Here is an 18,026-nt window from a genome sequence, read left to right on the forward strand (position 1 = left end):
ATGTGACCACAAGAGTGACTTAGTGGGAGAGGACTGGTGAATTGACATAAATTCTATCTTCATTACTGGAAAAACAAAGGAACTGAGCTCCATCAGTGCCAGTATGGTGCACTCCTTCATTCACATCATTTTTGTTTTCCTCCCTCTCTCCATTCAGTTTTTCCCCCCTGTAGAAAATATTGTCAAGAGTTGGCACAGGTATAAGAACCTCTAGGCTAAGAAGCATCAATTCTGTTCCCATATATGCCACTTTCCCCTGAGGCTATCTCACTGTAATCACATGGCCCCCATCATATGATTTCCTTTAAACATTCTTAATTTCTGTATAGTGCAGAAAACTAAAATGTACTGGGACTTTAAAATGTATCAAACTCTGAGGGAAGTTGTAGGGGAATAATGTCAAAGGTAAGAAAAATATGAAGTTTTGCTTATAGAGTGCAAAGCTCTGATCTTTTAGAGTTACTGATTATCCTAGTTTGCCAGGGCCTGAAGAGGTTTCCAGGACATGGGAATTTCAGTTTTTTTTTTTTTAATATTTTATTTATTTATTTGACAGACAGAGATCACAAGTAGGCAGAGAGGCAGGCAGAGAGAGAGGAAGGGAAGCAGGCTCCCCGCGGAGCAGAGAGCCAGACGCGGGGCTCCATCCCAGGACTCTGGGATCATGACCTGAGCCAAAGGCAGAGGCTTTAACCCACTGAGCCACCCAGGTGCCCCGGGAATTTCAGTTTTAAAAGTGGGATAGCACAAGTAAATTAGAATGAGTTGGTCACCCTAGATCTTACACAACTAGCTCACTAAGATACCTACCCTTCAGCCTCAACGAACTAGCACAACAAGAGTCCTTACCTCTCTAGCTCCTGGGAATATCTCCAGGGAAGGCATGGTTGAACATTACAATCCAGTAGGTATCTCTGATGCACCTCGATGCCTATATCACCAACTATAAAGAGAGAGACTTCCTCCTTTGCTGTTCATTTGTGATATTCCTTATGCCACACCCCTCTCTCCCATCTCCTTCCCTCCCACTCCTTCAACCCTTGATTTCTGGATTTCTGGTTTAAGGTCTATGATTTTTCTTCTTCCCCAATTTGTCTTTATCCTAGATATAGACTCTTCTACATACCAGGATTTAAGTTTATTCCTAGAGACTGTGATATAGTATAAAAATATATTTGGTCTTTGTCTTGGTTCCTGCACAGAGTGCCTAAAAGCTTGGAATTTTCTGAGTGAGGGTGGGGAAAGATGCACTAAGGATGGAGCTGGTCAAGAGAAAGACCTAGTGAACAGAGGATCAGAACTCTCAGCCCCATTCAGGAACCTCCAGGAAGGGGTGGGGCAGAGCTGGAGATATAGCTCTATAAAAATATTCCAACAATAAACTTCAGAGGTAGAAGCCCTCTGTAGAAGGCTAGCAAGGTTGGCATGAACACATCAAGGTGTTGGGAGAGCAGTGTGCCTAGTAAAGCCATGGAGCTTTGCTTACCTGTCTCCCCATCATCCACGGACCCCTGCCCAGTACTTTGTCCTGTGTATTTCTTCTATCTGACTGTTCCTAAGTCTTAGCCTTCACAATGAGCTGGTAATAATAAGTAAAGCATTTTCCCAAGTTCTGTAAGTTGTTCTGGCAAATTATCAAATGTCATGGGGAATGGAGAGAGTGGGCTAGGAGAATCCTCAAACTTGTAGCCAAGTCAGACAGAAGTATGGATAATCAGAGGATCTGATATTTATGCCTGGCATCTGAAGTGGGGACAGTCTTATAAGACTGAACATTTAAACCTGTGGAGTCTGACTAAGAATTGAACTGAGTTGTAGATCATCCAGTTGGCATCATAACTTGTTAGCATGTGAAAAACAAAACCAAACCATAAATTTGGTGCCAGAAGTGTTATGAGTAAGAACAGTTCGGGGCACATTTAAAAATTCATATTCATTTACCCATTCACTCACTTGTCCAATTAAAGATGTGTAGGGTTTTTACCACATGCTGGGCACTATCTTAGGTGCTGGGGGCTTAGTAATTAAAAAAAACAACAATCTTATTTTTGCTGCTATGGAATTTATGTACTTATGGAAGTAAAAAATAAACAAATAAACCTGTGAGTAAAAAAGGAACATAGTTTGGGTGTGAATAAAATCAAATAGTGTGATAGGATAAACCGTAATGGGGTATATTTTAAACTGGGTTTATGAGGAGGTAGGATGTGAGCTGTAACTGGAAAATGAGAAGGAGCCAACAGTGAGAAGATGTAGGGAAAGAAGAGTGACTATAGAGACTTCCAGCTGGCTTGTTTGAAAAACATCTAGAGGAGCATGGCTGGAACATAGGAAACAAAAATGTTATTATTATTATGTGGTATTGGAAAGAAGGAACCAGAGCATGCTAGGGCTTGGAAGGCCATGACAAAGAATTTGGGTGAAGACACTACAGTTGTCACTTACAACACAGGTGTGAACTACATGGTCCACTTATATGCAGATTTTTTATAGTACACTACTATAAATGCATTTTCTCTTCTTTATGATTTTCTTTTCTCTAGCTACTTTATTATGATACAGTATACAACACATATACAGAAGGTGTGTTAATTGACTTTATGTTATTGGTAAGGTCGGTGGTCAACAGTAGGATATTAGTAGTTAAGTTTTGGTGGAGTGAAAATCACACAGAACTTTTTGACTACTGGGGAGTGAGTGCCTCTAACTCCCTTGTTGTTCAAGGGGCAACTTTAGATGATTTTTAGTAAGAGAGCGATGTGGTCTGAATCATATTGAAGGTATATATCTTTTAGACTTCTCTGTGGGTAAGATCTTAACAGTTGGAGTAGGGGTAGTGAGACCAAATTAGGGAGGTATTGAGATTGTTCAAATAAATGTAAAAGCTGGATGGTTCTAGGATGGGATGGAGGAAGTGGTCATATTTAAGACCCATTTTGGATTTAGAGATTATAGGATTTGCTATTGAATGGGGGTTGGTGGGGGTGTGGAAAAAAGAATTAAAGATGTGTCCTGCACTTTTGGTGTGGGCAGCAAGTGGCTGTTGGTGTCTGAACATAATTCATTGATCATATACTCATGACATCATGTAGCCTGTAAGAGCTACAGAAAAAGTCATACATTGCTGAACTGAGCAGAGCATTTCCAAATGGTATTAAGTATTCCTCCACCACAATATGGGCACGTGCGTAGTGGTTAGGGGCAGTAGCCATGGAGCCTCATGGCTTGACTTTGTTTTATTCCATCCTGCCACTTATCATGGATATAGGTTAAGTTAACGTGTTTGCCTCAGTTTTCTTATGGAGGATAATAAGGGATGCAGAGCTCACACAGTTTTATGAGGATTAAATAAGCTAACACATGTAAAGCACTTACAAAAATATCTGGTAAGAAATGATAGTGATTCTATTTAAATACTTTTAACAGCTGCATGATATTCCATTATGTGATGTATTATAGTTTACATAATTGATCTTTCCCTCTGTCAGACATTTGGATTCTTTCTAATAGTCTCAGTTAGCTATGGTTCCATACTGGACAATTTTCACATACAGAAATATTTTTCCACTCTCATGATTCTTTATTTAGGAGACATTTCTATTGTTGGATTTGCTGGTTCAAATCATGTGGGAGATTTAAGATGCAGGATTTATGGCTTTAGCTGCTTATTGCCAAAAGTTGTACCAATTTAGATTCCCACTAGACATGTATTTTTTTCATACTCTAGACAAACTTTGATAGCGTCATAAAAAAAAGAAAACACACTTACCAGATTGATGGAAGAAAACAACATGTCCCTAATAATTAAGTAATTATTGAATGGACTTAAAGCTTAATGGTAAAGTTAACCATTGATTATTTTTATATTGGAGTATTTGGCATTTTTATTTCAATTTGTAATAGCTTTTTACCTGCTACATATGCTTCAATAGAGGTTAGTCAGTTGGTTGTTGAATTCAGTGTGTACATATTCTATATCTTCCATTCCCATACTGATATCCTATAAATATCAACCATGTTTTTTTTTTTTTTTTTTTAAAGACACATTTATTCAGCGTCATGATCAGACTATTACATTTAGCAATCAACAGCATGGGTGCAAAAAAAAAAAAAATCTACATTAAAACCCTTTGTTGGAATGCTTTACACTTTCCACAGAACAGAAACTAAAATAACCTGTTATACAATTAGTCACAAATACAGTCCTCGAGTTTTTTTGCCCATACACATGAGTATTGTCTAAAACATGTCTTTTTTGTAGCAGCTAGGCCCTGCCACCACTGTGCTTGGCTGAGTTCACAAATCTGTTGTAACCTGTAGCTTCCCTGTCACTTCTCTGGCTCTCCTCTCCTGCTAAGCTTTGTTTCCTGGCAGTAATTAAAACCTTCTGCCACTGCCATAGCTGCTGCTGCTGCTGGAACCACCATAGCCACCTTGGTTTCGTGGTTTGGCGAAGTATTGGCCTCCACCACCATAAGGGCCAGAGCTTCTGCCTCCAAAATTGCCTCCTTTCATGGGTCCAAAATTTGAGGATTGATTGTTGTAATTGCCAAAATCATTATAGCTTCCACCACCTCCAAAGTTGCTTCCATCATTACCAAATCCGTTATAGCCATCCCCACTGCCACCATATCCACCACCACCTCGACTGCCACCAAAGCCACTTCGACCACTGAAGTTTCCTCCGCGACCAAAGTTGTCATTCCCACCAAAACCACCTCCACGACCACCACCAAAGTTTCCAGAACCACTTCGACCTCTTTGGCTGGATGAAGCACTAGCCATCTCTTGCTTAGAGAGTGCTTTCCTTACTTCACAGTTGTGGCCATTCACAGTATGGTATTTTTGAATGACAATCTTGTCTACAGAATCATGGTCATCAAATGTTACAAAAGCAAAACCTCTCTTTTTGCCACTGCCTCGGTCAGTCATGATCTCAATCACTTCGATTTTCCCATACTGTTCGAAATAATCTCTTAGATGATGTTCTTCAGTGTCTTCTTTAATGCCACCAACAAAAATCTTTTTCACAGTTAAGTGGGCACCAGGTCTTTGAGAATCTTCTCTTGAGACAGCCCTCTTTGGTTCCACAACTCTTCCATCCACCTTGTGTGGCCTTGCATTCATGGCTGCATCCACCTCCTCCACAGTGGCATAGGTGACAAACCCAAAGCCTCTGGAGCGCTTGGTGTTCGGATCTCTCATTACCACACAGTCCGTAAGTGTTCCCCATTGCTCAAAATGGCTCCTCAGACTCTCATCGGTTGTTTCAAAGCTCAGACCTCCGATGAAGAGCTTCCGCAGCTGTTCAGGCTCTTTGGGAGACTCTGACTTAGACATGACGGCGGTGGGAGGGGAGACTTTAACGATGCTTACTCGGCGGCGTCCACAGGCAGAAAGCTATCAACCATGTTTTTAAAGGTTAATTCAACTAAAATTTTTTTAGCATATGATAGAAGTTTAATATATGGGTTTTGTTTTTCAAAATAGTTATTTTGCTTGATATACTTTACTTGACTATTGAATTTCTTATTCTCCAATTTAAAATATTTTCCCTAAAAATATTGAGATATACTTACAGAAATTTATATCTAAATATACACATGAGTAATTAAAAAAAATGGAATGCACATGCCCTGTTTTAATGTAAAAAATTATTGTCATAGGGGCACCTGGGTGGCTCAGTGGGTTAAAGCCTCTGCCTTCAGCTCACGTCATGGTCCCAGGGTCCTGGGATCGAGTCCCACATCGGGCTCTCTGCTCATCAGGGAACCTGCTTCCTCTTCTCTCTCTCTCTCTCTCTGCCTACCTGTGATCTCTATCTGTCAAACAAATAAATGAAAAAATCTTTAAAAAAAATTATAGTCATATACATTCAGCTCTGTTTTTGAGCTTTTCCCTCTATTCTATTTACCGCTCTCTGTGGTTCTATACCACTATTTAAAGAATTGTAGCTCTTAAATTCATTTATTATCTAGATTTGTAAGTCTCTCAACATAGTCTCATTTCGAAAAGACATTCAAGTTTGGAGTGGAACGTTGTTAAATTTCAAGATGAATTTTGGAGAATGTTAGCAACATAATACATCAAATTTCCCCAATCAAGAACGTATATTCAGGGCGCCTGGGTGGCTCAGTGGGTTAAGCCACTGCCTTCGGCTCAGGTCATAATCTCACGGTCCTGAGATCGAGTCCCGCATTGAGCTCTTTGCTCAGCAGGAAGCCTGCTTCCCTCTCTCTCTCTCTGCCTGCCTCTCTGCCTACTTGTGATCTCTCTCTGTCAAATAAATAAAATCTTTAAAAAAAAAAAAAGAACGTATATTTATTTATTCAGGTGTTCCTCAAGTTCAGTAACTTTTGAGTTGCAACATATAAGCTAGAAAGACAAACCACAAAACCAAAACCAAAACAGAACAAAGAAACCAAAAGAAGGGATAAGGGAATGAGAAGGATAAGAAGAACTTTTTTCCTTCTGCGGACAACTTTTTGTCTTTTTCATTATTATTATGTATTTACTTTTTATGTTAATTTTAATTATCATTTTTATTCCAATATAATTAACATAGAGTGTTATATTAATTTCAGGTGTACCATATAGTGGTTCAACAATTCTATACATTACTCAGTGCTCGTCATGATAAGTGTACTCTTTAATCTTCTTCCCCTATTTCACACAATCACCCACCCTCCTCTCTTCAGTCAGCCAGCAGGGTTATTGGGTTTTGTTTGTTTGTTTAATAGTTAAGAGTTTGTTTTTTGGTTTGTGTCTTTTTTCTTTTTTCTTTTTTTTATTTGCTCTTTATTTTTTGCATATCTATTACTGGTTTCTGATTTGTGGTTACAATTAAGTTTGTATATAACATCTTCTGCACATACCAGTCTGTATTAAGTTGATGGTTGCTTAAGCTTGAGCCCATTCTTTACCCCCAACCTCCCCACAGACATTTTAGATATATGGTGTCATATTTTACATCTTTTACCTTGTGAATTCCCTGATTTTTATACATATACTTAATTTTACTGCTTTTGTGCTTGCTACTTTTCTTACTCTTGCTTATGGTATTTCCTTTCCACTCAAAGAGTCTCCTCTAACATTTCTTGTAGGGCTGGTTTAGTGGTGATGAATTCCTTTAACTTTTGTTTGCCTGAGAAACTCTTTATATCTCCTTCTATTCTGAACTATAACTTTGTTGGGTACAGTATTCTTGGTTGCAGGTTCTTTCCTTTCTGCATTTTGTATATATCATTCTACTCTTTTCTGGCGTTCAAAGTTTCTGCTGAAATATCAGCTGATAACTTTCTGGGAGTTTCCCTTGTTCATAACAGTTTTCTTTTCTCTTGCTGCTTTTCTTTTTCTTCTTTTATTTTTAACCTATTTTTTATTTTTATTATGCTCAATTAGCCACTGTATAATACATCATTAGTTTTTTAAAATTTAATTTAATTTAATTTTGTTCAGTGTTCCAAAATTCATTGCTTATGCACCACACCCAATGCTCCATGCAATATGTACCCTTCATAATACCCACCACCAAACCCCCACCAGCTCCCTTCCCAAACCCTCAGTTTGTTTCTCAGAGTCCATAGTCTCTCATGGGTTGTCTCCCCCTCTGATTTCCCCCAACTCCCTTCTCCTCTCCATCTCCCAGTGTCCTCTGTGTTATTTCTTATGTTCCATAACTAAGTGAAATCGTATGATAATTGACTCTCTCTGCTTGACTTATTTCACTCAGCATAATCTCTTCCTGTCCATGTTGATACAATAGTTGGGTATTCATCCTTTCTGATGGAGGCATAATACTCCATTGTATATATGGATCATATCTTCTCCTTCTTCTTCTCCTCTCCCTCCCCCTCTTCCTCCTCCTCCTCCTTCTTCTTTTTAAAGATTTTATTTATTTATTTGACAGAGAGATATCATAAGTAGGCAGAAAGAGAGAGAGGGAAGCAGGCTTCCTGCTCGATCCCAGGACCCTGAGATCATGACCTGAGCTGAAGGCACCAGCTTAACCCACTGAGCCACCCAGGCACCCCTGGACCATATCTTCTTCTTCTTCTTTTTTTTTTTTTTAATTTTAAATTTTCAGCATAACAGTATTAATTTTTGCACCACAATCTTTGTCTGTTCATGTCTTCTGCCCATTTTTTGATGTGATTATCTGTTTTTTGTGTGTTAAGTTTGAGGAGTCCTTTATAGATCTTGGATATCAGCCCTTTGTCTATAGTGTCATTTGCAAATATCTTCTCCCATTCCGTGGGTTGCCTCTTTGTTTTGTTGACTGTTTCCTTTGCTGTGTAGAAGCTTTATATTAAAATTTTTTTATTAACATATAATGTAGTATTAGCCCCAGGGGTATAGGTCTATGAATCACCAGGTTTGCATAATTCACATCACTCACCATAGCACATACCCTCCCCAATGTCCATAACCCAACCACGTCACCCTCCCCCTCTCCCCACAGTATCCCTCTGCTTTGTGAGATTAAGAGTCTCTTATGGTTTCTTCTCCCTCCCGATTACATCTTGTTTCATTTTTTCCTTCCCTACCCCCCCAAACCCTCATGTTGCCTCTCAAATTCTTCATATCAGGGAGATCATATGATAATTGTCTTTCTCTGATAGACTTATTTTGTTCAGCATAATACCCTCTAGCTCCATCCATGTCATTGAAAATTCATTTCTTTTGATGGCTGCATAGTATTCCATTGTATATATATACCACCTCTTCTTTATCCATTCATCTGTTGATGGACATCTAGGTTCTTTCCATAGTTTGGGTATTGTGAACATTGCTGCTATAAACATTCAGGTGCACATGCCCCTTCGGATCACTACATTTGTATCTTTAGGGTAAATACCCAGTGGTGTGTTGCAGGGTAGCTCTATTTTCAACTTTTTGAAGAACCTCCATATTGTTTTCCAGAGTGGTTGCACCAGCTTGCATTCCCACCAACAGTGCAGGAGGGTTCCCCTTTCTCCACATCTTTGCTAGCAACTGTCATTTCCTGGATTATTAATTTTAGCCACTCTGACAGTGTGAGGTCGTATCTCATTGTGGTTTTCATTTGTATTTCCCTGGTGTGGAGTGATGTGGAGCACTTTTTCATGTGTCTGTTGGCCATCTGGATGTCTTCTTTGCAGAAATGTCTGTTCATGTCCTCTGCCTGTTTCTTGATTGGATTATTTGTTCTTTGGGTGTTCAGTTTGATAAGTTCTTTATAGATGTTGGATACTAGCCCTTTATCTGATATGTCATTTGCAAATATCTTCTCCCATTCTTTCAGTTGTCTTTTATTCTTGTTGACTGTTTCCTTTGCTATGCAAAAGCTTTTGATCTTGTTGAATTCCCAATTGTTCATTTTTGCCCTTGCTTCCCTTGCTTTTGGCGATGTTCCTAGGAAGAAGTTGCTGTGGCTGAGGTTGAAGAGGTTGCTGCTTGTGTTCTCCTCAAGGATTCTGATGGATTTCTTTCTCACATTGAGGTCCTTCATCCATTTTCAGTCTATTTTTTTTTGTGTGTGGTGTAAGGAAATGGTCCAATTTCATTTTTCTGCATGTGGCTGTCCAATTTTCCCAACACCATTTATTGAAGAGACTGTCTTTTTTTCCACTGGATCTTCTTTCCTGCTTTGTCAAAGATTAGTTGACCATAGAGTTGAGGGTTGATTTCTGGGCTCTCTATTCTGTTCCACTGACCTATGTGTCTGTTTTTGTGCCACTACCATACTGTCTTGATGATGACAGCTTTGTAATAGAGTTTGAAGTCTGGAATTGTGATGCCACCAACTTTGGCTTTCTTTTTCAACATTCTTCTGACTATTCAAGGTCTTTTCTGGTTCCATATATATTTTAGGATTATTTGTTACATTTCTTTGCAAAAAAATAGATGGTATTTTGATAGGGATTGCATTAAATGTGTAGATTACTTTCGGTAGCATAGACATTTTCATAATATTTATTCTTCCAATCCATGAGCATAAAACATTTTTCCATTTCTTTCTGTCTCCCTCAATTTCTTTCATGAGTACTTTATAGTTTTCTGAGTACAGATTCTTTGCCTCTTTGTTTCGATTTATTCCTAGGTATCTTAAGGTTTTGGGTGCAGTTGTAAATGGGATTGACTCCTTAATTTCTTTCTTCTGTCTTGTTGTTGGTGTATGGAAATGCAACTGATTTCTGTGCATTGATTTTATATCCTGACACTTTACTGAATTCCTGTGTAAGTTCTAGCAGATTTGGAGTAGAGTCTTTTGGGTTTCCCACATAAAGTACCATATCATCCACAAAGAGTGAGAGTTTGACTTCTACTTTGCCGATTTGGATGCCTTTAATTTCTTTTTTGTTGTCTGATTGTTGAGGCTAGGACTTCTAGTACTATGTCGAATAGCAGTGGTGGTAATGGACATGCCTGCTGTGTTCCTGACCTTAGTGGAAAAGCTCTCAGTTTTTCTCCATTGAGAATGATGTTCGCTGTGGGTTTTTCATTGATGGCTTTGATGATATTGAGGTAAATATCCTCTATCCCTACACTTTGAAGAGTTTTGATCAAGAAAGGATGCTATACTTTGTCAAATGCTTTTTTCAGCATCTAATGAGAGTAACATATGGTTCTTGTTCTTTCTTTTATTAATGTGTTGTATCACATTGCTTGATTTGTGGATGTTGAACCAACCTTGCAGTCCTGGAGTAAATCCCACCTGATCATGGTGAATAATCCTTTTAATTTACTATTGGATCCTATTGGATAGTATTTTGGTGAGAATTTTCACATTTGTGTTTATCAAGGATATTGGTCTTTAATTCTCTTTTTTGATGGTGTCTTTGTCTGGTTTTGGGATCAAGGTAATGCTGGCCTCATAAAATGAGTTTGGGAGTTTTCCTTCCATTTCTATTTTTTGGAACAGTTTCAGAATAGGTATTAATTGTTCTTTAAATGTTTGGTAGAATTCCCCTGGGAAGCCATCTGACCCTGGGCTCTTGTTTGTTAGGAAATTTTTGATGACTGTTTCAATTTCCTTACTGGTTATGGGTCTGTTCAGGTTTTCTATTTCTTCGTGGTTCAGTTTTGGTAGTTTATACATCTCTAGGAATGCATCCATTTCTTCCAGATTGTCAAACTTGGTGGCATATATTTGCTTATAATACGTTCTTATAACTGTTTGTATTTCTTTGGTGTTGGTTGTGATCTCTCCTCTTTCATTCATGATTTTATTTATTTGGGTCCTTTCTCTTTTCTTTTTGATAAGTCTGGCCAAGGGTTTAATTAATCTTATTAATTCTTTCAAAGAACCAGCTCCTCATTTTGTTGATTTGTCCTATTGTTTTTTTGGTTTCTATTTCATTGATTTTTGCTCTGATCTTGATTATTTCTCTTCTCCTGCTGGGTTTAGGATTTTTGTTGTTGTTGCTGTTCTTTCTCCAGCTCCTTTAGGTGTAGGGTTAGGTTGTGTATTTGGGACCTTTCTTGTTTGTTGAGAAAGCCTTGTATCACTATATATAGCGATGTTTCACTATATTTTCCTCTATGGACTGCTTTTGCTGTGTCCCACAGATTTTGAACAGTTGTGTTTTCATTATCATTTGTTTCTATGGATTTTTAAAAATTCTTCTTTAATTTCCTGGTTGACCCATTCACTTTTTAGTAGGATGCTCTTTAGCCTCCATGTATTTGGGTTCTTTCGAAATTTCCTCTTGTGATTGAGTTCTAGCTTCAGAGCATTGTGGTCTGAAAATATGCAGTGAATGATCCCAATTTTTTGGTACCAGTTGAAACCTGATTTATGACCCAGGATGTTATCTATTCTGGAGAATATTTCATGTGCACTTAGAGAAGAATGTGTATTATGTTGCTTTGGGATAGAATGTTCTGTATATATCTGTGATGTCCATCTGGTCCAGTGTGTTATTTAAGGCCTTTATTTCCTTGTTGATCTTTTGCTTAGATGATCTGTCCATTTCAGTGAGGGGGGTGTTAAAGTCACCTACTATTATTGTGTTGTTGTTGATGTGTTTCTTTGATTTTGTTATTAATTGGCCTACATAGTTGGCTGCTCTCATGTTAAGGGCATAGATATTTAAAATTGTTATATCTTCTTATTGGACAGACCCTTTGAGTATGATATAGTGACCTTCCTCATCTCTTATTATAGTTTTTGGCTTAAAATCTAATTTACCCAATATAAGGATTGCCACCTCCGCTTTCTTTTGATGTCCATTAACATGGTAAATTGTTTTCCACCCCCTCACTTTAAATCTGGAGGTGTCTTCGAGTCTGAAATGAGTTTCTTGTGGGCAACATATAGATGGGTTTTGTTTTTTTTTTATCCATTCTGATATCCTGTGTCTTTTGATTGGGGCATTTAGCCCATTAACTTTCAGGGTAACTATTGAGAGATATGAATTTAGTACCATTGTATTGACTGTAAGGTGACTGGTACTGTCTATTGTCTCTGTTCCTTTCTGGTCTACTACTTTTAAGCTCTCTCTTTGCTTAGAGGACTCCTTTCAAAATTTCCTGTAGTGTTGGTTTGGTGTTTACAAATTTTTTTGGTTTTTGTTTGTCCTGGAAACTTTTTATCTCTCCTTCTATTTTTAATGATAGCCTACCTGGATATAGTATTCTTGGCTGCATGTTTTTCTCATTTAGTGCTCTGGATATATCATGCCTGTTCTTTCTGGCCTGCCAGGTCTCTGTGGATATGTCTGCTGCCAATCTAATATTTTTACCATTGTATGTTACAAACTTTTTGTCCCGGGTCCTTGGGGGATTTTCTTTGTCACTAAGACTTGTAAGTTTTACTACTAGATGATGGGGTCTGTACCTATTCTTATTGATTTTAAGGGGGTTCTCTGTGCCTCCTGGGTTTTGATGTTTGTTGCCTTTTCCATATTAGGGAAATTCTCTATAATAATTTGCTCCAATATACCTTCTGCCCCCCTCTCTCTTTCTTCTTCTTATAGAATCCCAGTTTACGGCCATACCACCCTGAACGCGCCTGATCTTTCTTATAGAATCCCAATTATTCTAATATTGTTTCATCTTATGATATCACTTATCTCCCAAATTCTCCTCTCATGGTCCAGTAGTTGTTTGTCTCTCTTTTGCTCTGCTTCTTTATTCTCCATCATTTGGCCTTCTATATTACTAATTCTCTCTCTCCTTCATTTATCTTAGCAGTAAGAGTCTATTTTTTATTGCACCTCATTAATAGCTTTTTTGATTCCAGCTTGGTTAGATTTTAGTTCTTTTATTTCTCCAGAAAGGGCTTTTATTTCTCTAGACAGCATTTCTTTAATATCTTCCATGCCTTTTTCGAGCCCAGCTACCACTTTGAGAATTGTCATTCTGAACTCTAGATCTGACATGTTACCAATGTCCATATTGATTAGGTCTCTAGCCTTTGGTACTGCCTCTCTCTCTCTCTCTCTTTTTTTTTTTTTTTTTTTTTTTGTGGTGAGGTTTTCCCCTTTGTCATTTTATCCAGATAAGAATATATGAAGGAGAGACTAGAATACTAAAAGGGTGGCAAAGACCCCAGAATAATGTGCATTAACCAAATCAGAAGAAACCCACAAATCGTGGGGTAAGAAAAAGTTCAAATTAAAAAATATATATATATTAGACTGGTGAATAGAAAAAAGCCACTCACTTGATTTTGGGTGTATTTTGGCCTGTTTGAAGACACTGCCTTGGGGCACCTGGGTGGCTCAGTGGGTTAAAGCCTCTGCCATTGACTCAGATCATGATCCCAGAGTCCTGGAATCGAGCCTTGCATCAGGCTCTCTACTCAACAGGGAGCCTGCTTCCCTCCCTCTCTCTCTGCCTGCCTGTTCTGCCTACTTATGATCTCTGTCTGTCAAATAAATATATAAACTCTTAAAAAAAAAAGGAAGACACTGCCTCCCAAAATTTTAAAGAAAGAAAACTTAAATATATATACAAAAATAAGGGTAAAAATGATGAAGGGATGGAATATGACTATAAAGATGAAAATTAAAAAAAAATTCTAAAAAAGGAGTTGATATGATAAGTTGCTTGGGAAAAGAAAGAAAAAGAAAGTGGAGAGAATTTGCTCAGGCTGGAGACTAGAACAAAGCCCTGTGCTAGATTTAGGGTATATTTTGATTTATTAGAAGAAGTTGTATCCCAAAAGTTTTTAGAAGAAACCATATATATATATATATATATATATATATATATGACTTTATACATATATATATATAAAGTTAGATACAAAGAAGGATAAAATATGACTATAATAATAAAGGTTCAAAAGATTTTTTAAAAATAAAGTTATTGCTACGATAAACTAGTTAAAAGACATTTAAAGAGAAAAGAGTAAAAGTTTAAAAAATTAGAATAAGAAAAAAAATTTAAAAAATTTAATTAACTTTGCAAGACTAAAGAATCATGGGGAGAAAGCCATGAATTCCATGTTTTGCTTTCTCCTCCTCTGGAATTCCACTGTTCTCCTTGATCAGTGAGCTTGGTCTTGGCTGGACGTTCTTGCTGACCTTCTGGGGGAGGGGCCTGTTGTAGTGATTCTCAAATGTCTTTGCCCAAGGTGGAATTGCTCTGCCCTCACCAGGAGCCTGGCTAAGTAATCTGCTCGGGTTCAATCTCCAGAGGTTTTGTTCCCTCAGCACTTTCTGTAGAGCTCTGGAGGACGGGAATGAAAATGGATGCCTCTCAATCTTTGGCCCAGAGGAGTTGAGAGCTCAGGGACCCACTCATCAGTGCGCTCTTGGAGAAAAGTGCTCAATCACTCCCATCTCCCTGGTCTCTGGCCACACTCTGAGCTCACTTGGCCTGTGACTGAGCATTTCTGTCTCTGGCACACAACCCCATTTGCAATCTCCAAACCGAGCAGATTCCTGTCTCCAGAGAAGGAAGGTGAGGCTCCCGGATCTGCCACTTGGGGTCCCTGCTCAAAGAGCAGTGGTCTGATTGTGCCACAGATCACATTTTAAGTTAATCCTGAGCTGAGAGCTCACTCCTCAGCCCCGTCTCTGTAGCCATCTTCCCCACTCTAATACTTGCGAGCTTTCCTGCACTCAGACACCACCAATCCTTCTTTGACCCCAAGGGACCCGAGACCACAGTGTCCCCATGAGGGCTCCATCTTCGATTAGCCTCTGGAGTGATGTCCCTCAGTGGAGCAGACTTTTAAAAGTTCTGATTTTGTGCTCTTTTCCTCTGCCACTTGCCAGGAACCGGCCCCTCCCCCTGCTGTCTATCTTCCCATCACTTCAGATTCACTCCTCCACACATCCTACCTTTCAGAAAGTGGTCGATTTTCTGTTTCTAGAATTGCTGCTTTTCTTCTCTTCAATCTCCTGTTGGACTTGTAGGTGTTCAGAATGGTTTGATAACTGTCTAACTGAACTCCTGCGACCTGATGTCATCTGAGCCTGCTACTCCTCCACTATTTTTGACTCCTCCTCTGAAGCTTTTGGTCTTGATGAAGTCCCAAAAGTTCATTTTCACTTTTGTTTCCTTTGTCTTTGGGGACATTCTTTTTTTTTTTTTTTTTTAAAGATTTTATTTATTTATTTGACAGAGAGAAATTACAAGTACACTGAGAGGCAGGCAGAGAGAGAGAGAAGGAAGCAGGCTCCCTGCTGAGCAGAGAGCCCGATGCGGGACTCGATCCCAGGACCCTGAGATCATGACCTGAGCCAAAGGCAGCGGCTTAACCCACTGAGCCACCCAGGTGCCCCTATGGGGACATTCTTGAAAGAAGTTTCAGTGGGCAATGTCGAAGAGGTTATTGCCTATGTTCTCCTCTAGGATTTTGCTAGATTCCTGCCTCACGTTCAGGTCTTTTATCCATTTCAAGTTTATCTTTGTGCATGGTGAAGAGAATGGTCGAGTTTCATTCTTCTAAACATAGCTGTCCAATTATCCTAGCATCATTTATTGAAGAGACCCCATCCCCAAACTACTAGAACTCATACAGCAATTCAGTAATGTGGCAGGATACAAAATAAATGTACAGAAATCAATTGCTTTCTTATACACTAACAGTGAAAATATAGAAAGGGAAATTAGAGAATCAATTACATTTACTATAGCACTAAGAACCATAAGATACCTGGGAATAAACCTAACCAAAGAGGTAAAGGATCTGTACTCGAGGAACTACAGAACACTCATGAAAGAAATTAAAGAAGACACAAAAAGATGGAAGAGCATTCCATGCTCATGGATCAGAGGAATAAACATTCTTAAAATGTCTATACTGCCTAGAGCACTCTATACTTTCAGTGCCATCCCATTCAAAATTCCACTGGAATTTTTCAGAGCTGGAACAAACAATCCTAAAATTTGCATGGAACTAGAAGAGACCCCGAATTGCTTTGGAAATGTTGAAAAAGAAAACCAAAACTGGGGGCATCTTGTTGCCTGATTTCAAGCTTTACTACAAAGTTGTGATCACCGAGACAGCATGGTGGAACAGAGTAGAGAGCCCAGATATGGACCCTCAACTCTCTGGTAAAATAATCTTCACCAAAGCAGGAAAAAATATACAGCAGAAAAAAAAAAACATCATTAGTTTTTGATGTAATGTTCAATGATTCATTAGTTATGTATAACACCCAGTGCTCATCATAATAAGTGACCTCTCTTGCTGCTTTTAATATTCTTTCTTCATCACTACTTTCTGCCATTTTAATTATTATGTGTCTTGGTGTGGACCTCCTAGGGTTGATTTTGTTGGGGACTCTCTGTGAATCCTGGGTCTGAATTTCTGTTTTTGTCTCCAGATTTGGGAAGTTTTAGCTATTATTTCTTCAAAAAAATATTCTGCCCCCTTTTCTCTCTTTTTCTTTGGGGATTCCTATAATATGAATGTTATTATGCTTAATGGTGTCACTGAGTTCCCTAAGTATACTTTCATTTTTTAATTACTATTATCTTTCTCCTACTTAGCTTGATTGTTTTCCATTACTCTATATTCCAGGTCACTGATCCGTTCTTCTGCTCCCTATAGTCTACTATTCATTCCATCTAGTGTATTTTTAATTTTAGTTCTTGAGTTCTTCTTCTCTGGCAGGTTCTTTTTTATGTTCCCCATCTCTTTGTTAAGGGTCTCATTGAGGTCCTCCACTCTTTTCTCAAGTCCAGTGAGTATCTTTATGACCATTATTTGAAATTCTTTATTAGGCATATTACTTATCTCTGTTTCATTTAGCTCTGTTGGTGTGGTTTTGTTCTCTTCTTTCATTTATCCCATATATTCCTCTGACTCCTCATTTTGTCTAACTCTCAGTGTTTCTATGTGTTAGGAAAGTCAGCTATGTCTCCTGCTCTTGAAAGTAATGACCTTATGAAGAAGAGGTCCTGTAATGCCCTGCAGGGCAGTGTCCCCTGTTCACCAGAACCTGGTTCTTCAGGGGGGTTTTCAATGATGTGTTGCATACACCTTGATGTTATGGCTGAGCCACTTCTGCCTTCCGTCCAGTATTCTGCAGTGGCTCTCTGCCTGTTGTGGGTAGGATTTGGTCTCTGTGTTGTGAATGTAAGTCTGGGGCCATCTTAGGCTTAAGTTGAGTCAGACCAGGCATTTGCCAGAGATGTGGTAATACAGAACTTCAGGGTACTGTCCCTGTGTTGTCTCCTGAGAGAAGATTGGTGGGTGGAGCCTGTAGTCAGACCAGATGTCTGTGCCTAGCCCACTGATGGGGCTGCAGTCAAACCACTGTGTATGGTTATCCTCCCCTTTCCTCTGGGGCTGGAGTCACTTTTGCTGCTGGTCCCCACTGGAACTGTTTGCATATTATCCGGCTTATTGTACCACTTGAGGTAAGCTGTGACAAAGGGCGTATTGGAGAGGGCAGGTCCAAAGGAAAACACAGAGGTAGGCCTTCAGTGTCAGTCAGGTTAACATGGGTCTGCTGTGGAAGGATCTCTGGATCCAAGGCATGGGTGGAGGGGGAATACCCACAGGAAAATGCAGGTTAGGGTGCACTCTTAGGAAGTTGAGTAGCAAGTGTTGGTGCTATGCTTGTTCTCATATGGCTAGG

At 38.9% G+C, this 18,026-nt stretch overlaps 1 long non-coding RNA gene and 1 pseudogene across 2 annotated transcripts in view; one reads left to right on the top strand and one right to left on the bottom strand.

Moving 5' to 3' along the window:
• The window catches only part of LOC309846163, an 80,001-nt gene that overhangs the window by 10,626 nt on the left and 51,349 nt on the right, over nt 1–18,026 (top strand). The window lies entirely within an intron of this gene.
• LOC309841006 (heterogeneous nuclear ribonucleoprotein A1 pseudogene) lies at nt 4,019–5,414 on the bottom strand (annotated as a pseudogene). Its single transcript has one exon. The product of its transcript is annotated as a heterogeneous nuclear ribonucleoprotein A1 pseudogene (transcript).

This window comes from Mustela nivalis (assembly GCF_964662115.1).
Source record: "Mustela nivalis genome assembly, chromosome: 1".
NCBI classification, from domain to species: domain Eukaryota; kingdom Metazoa; phylum Chordata; class Mammalia; order Carnivora; family Mustelidae; genus Mustela; species Mustela nivalis.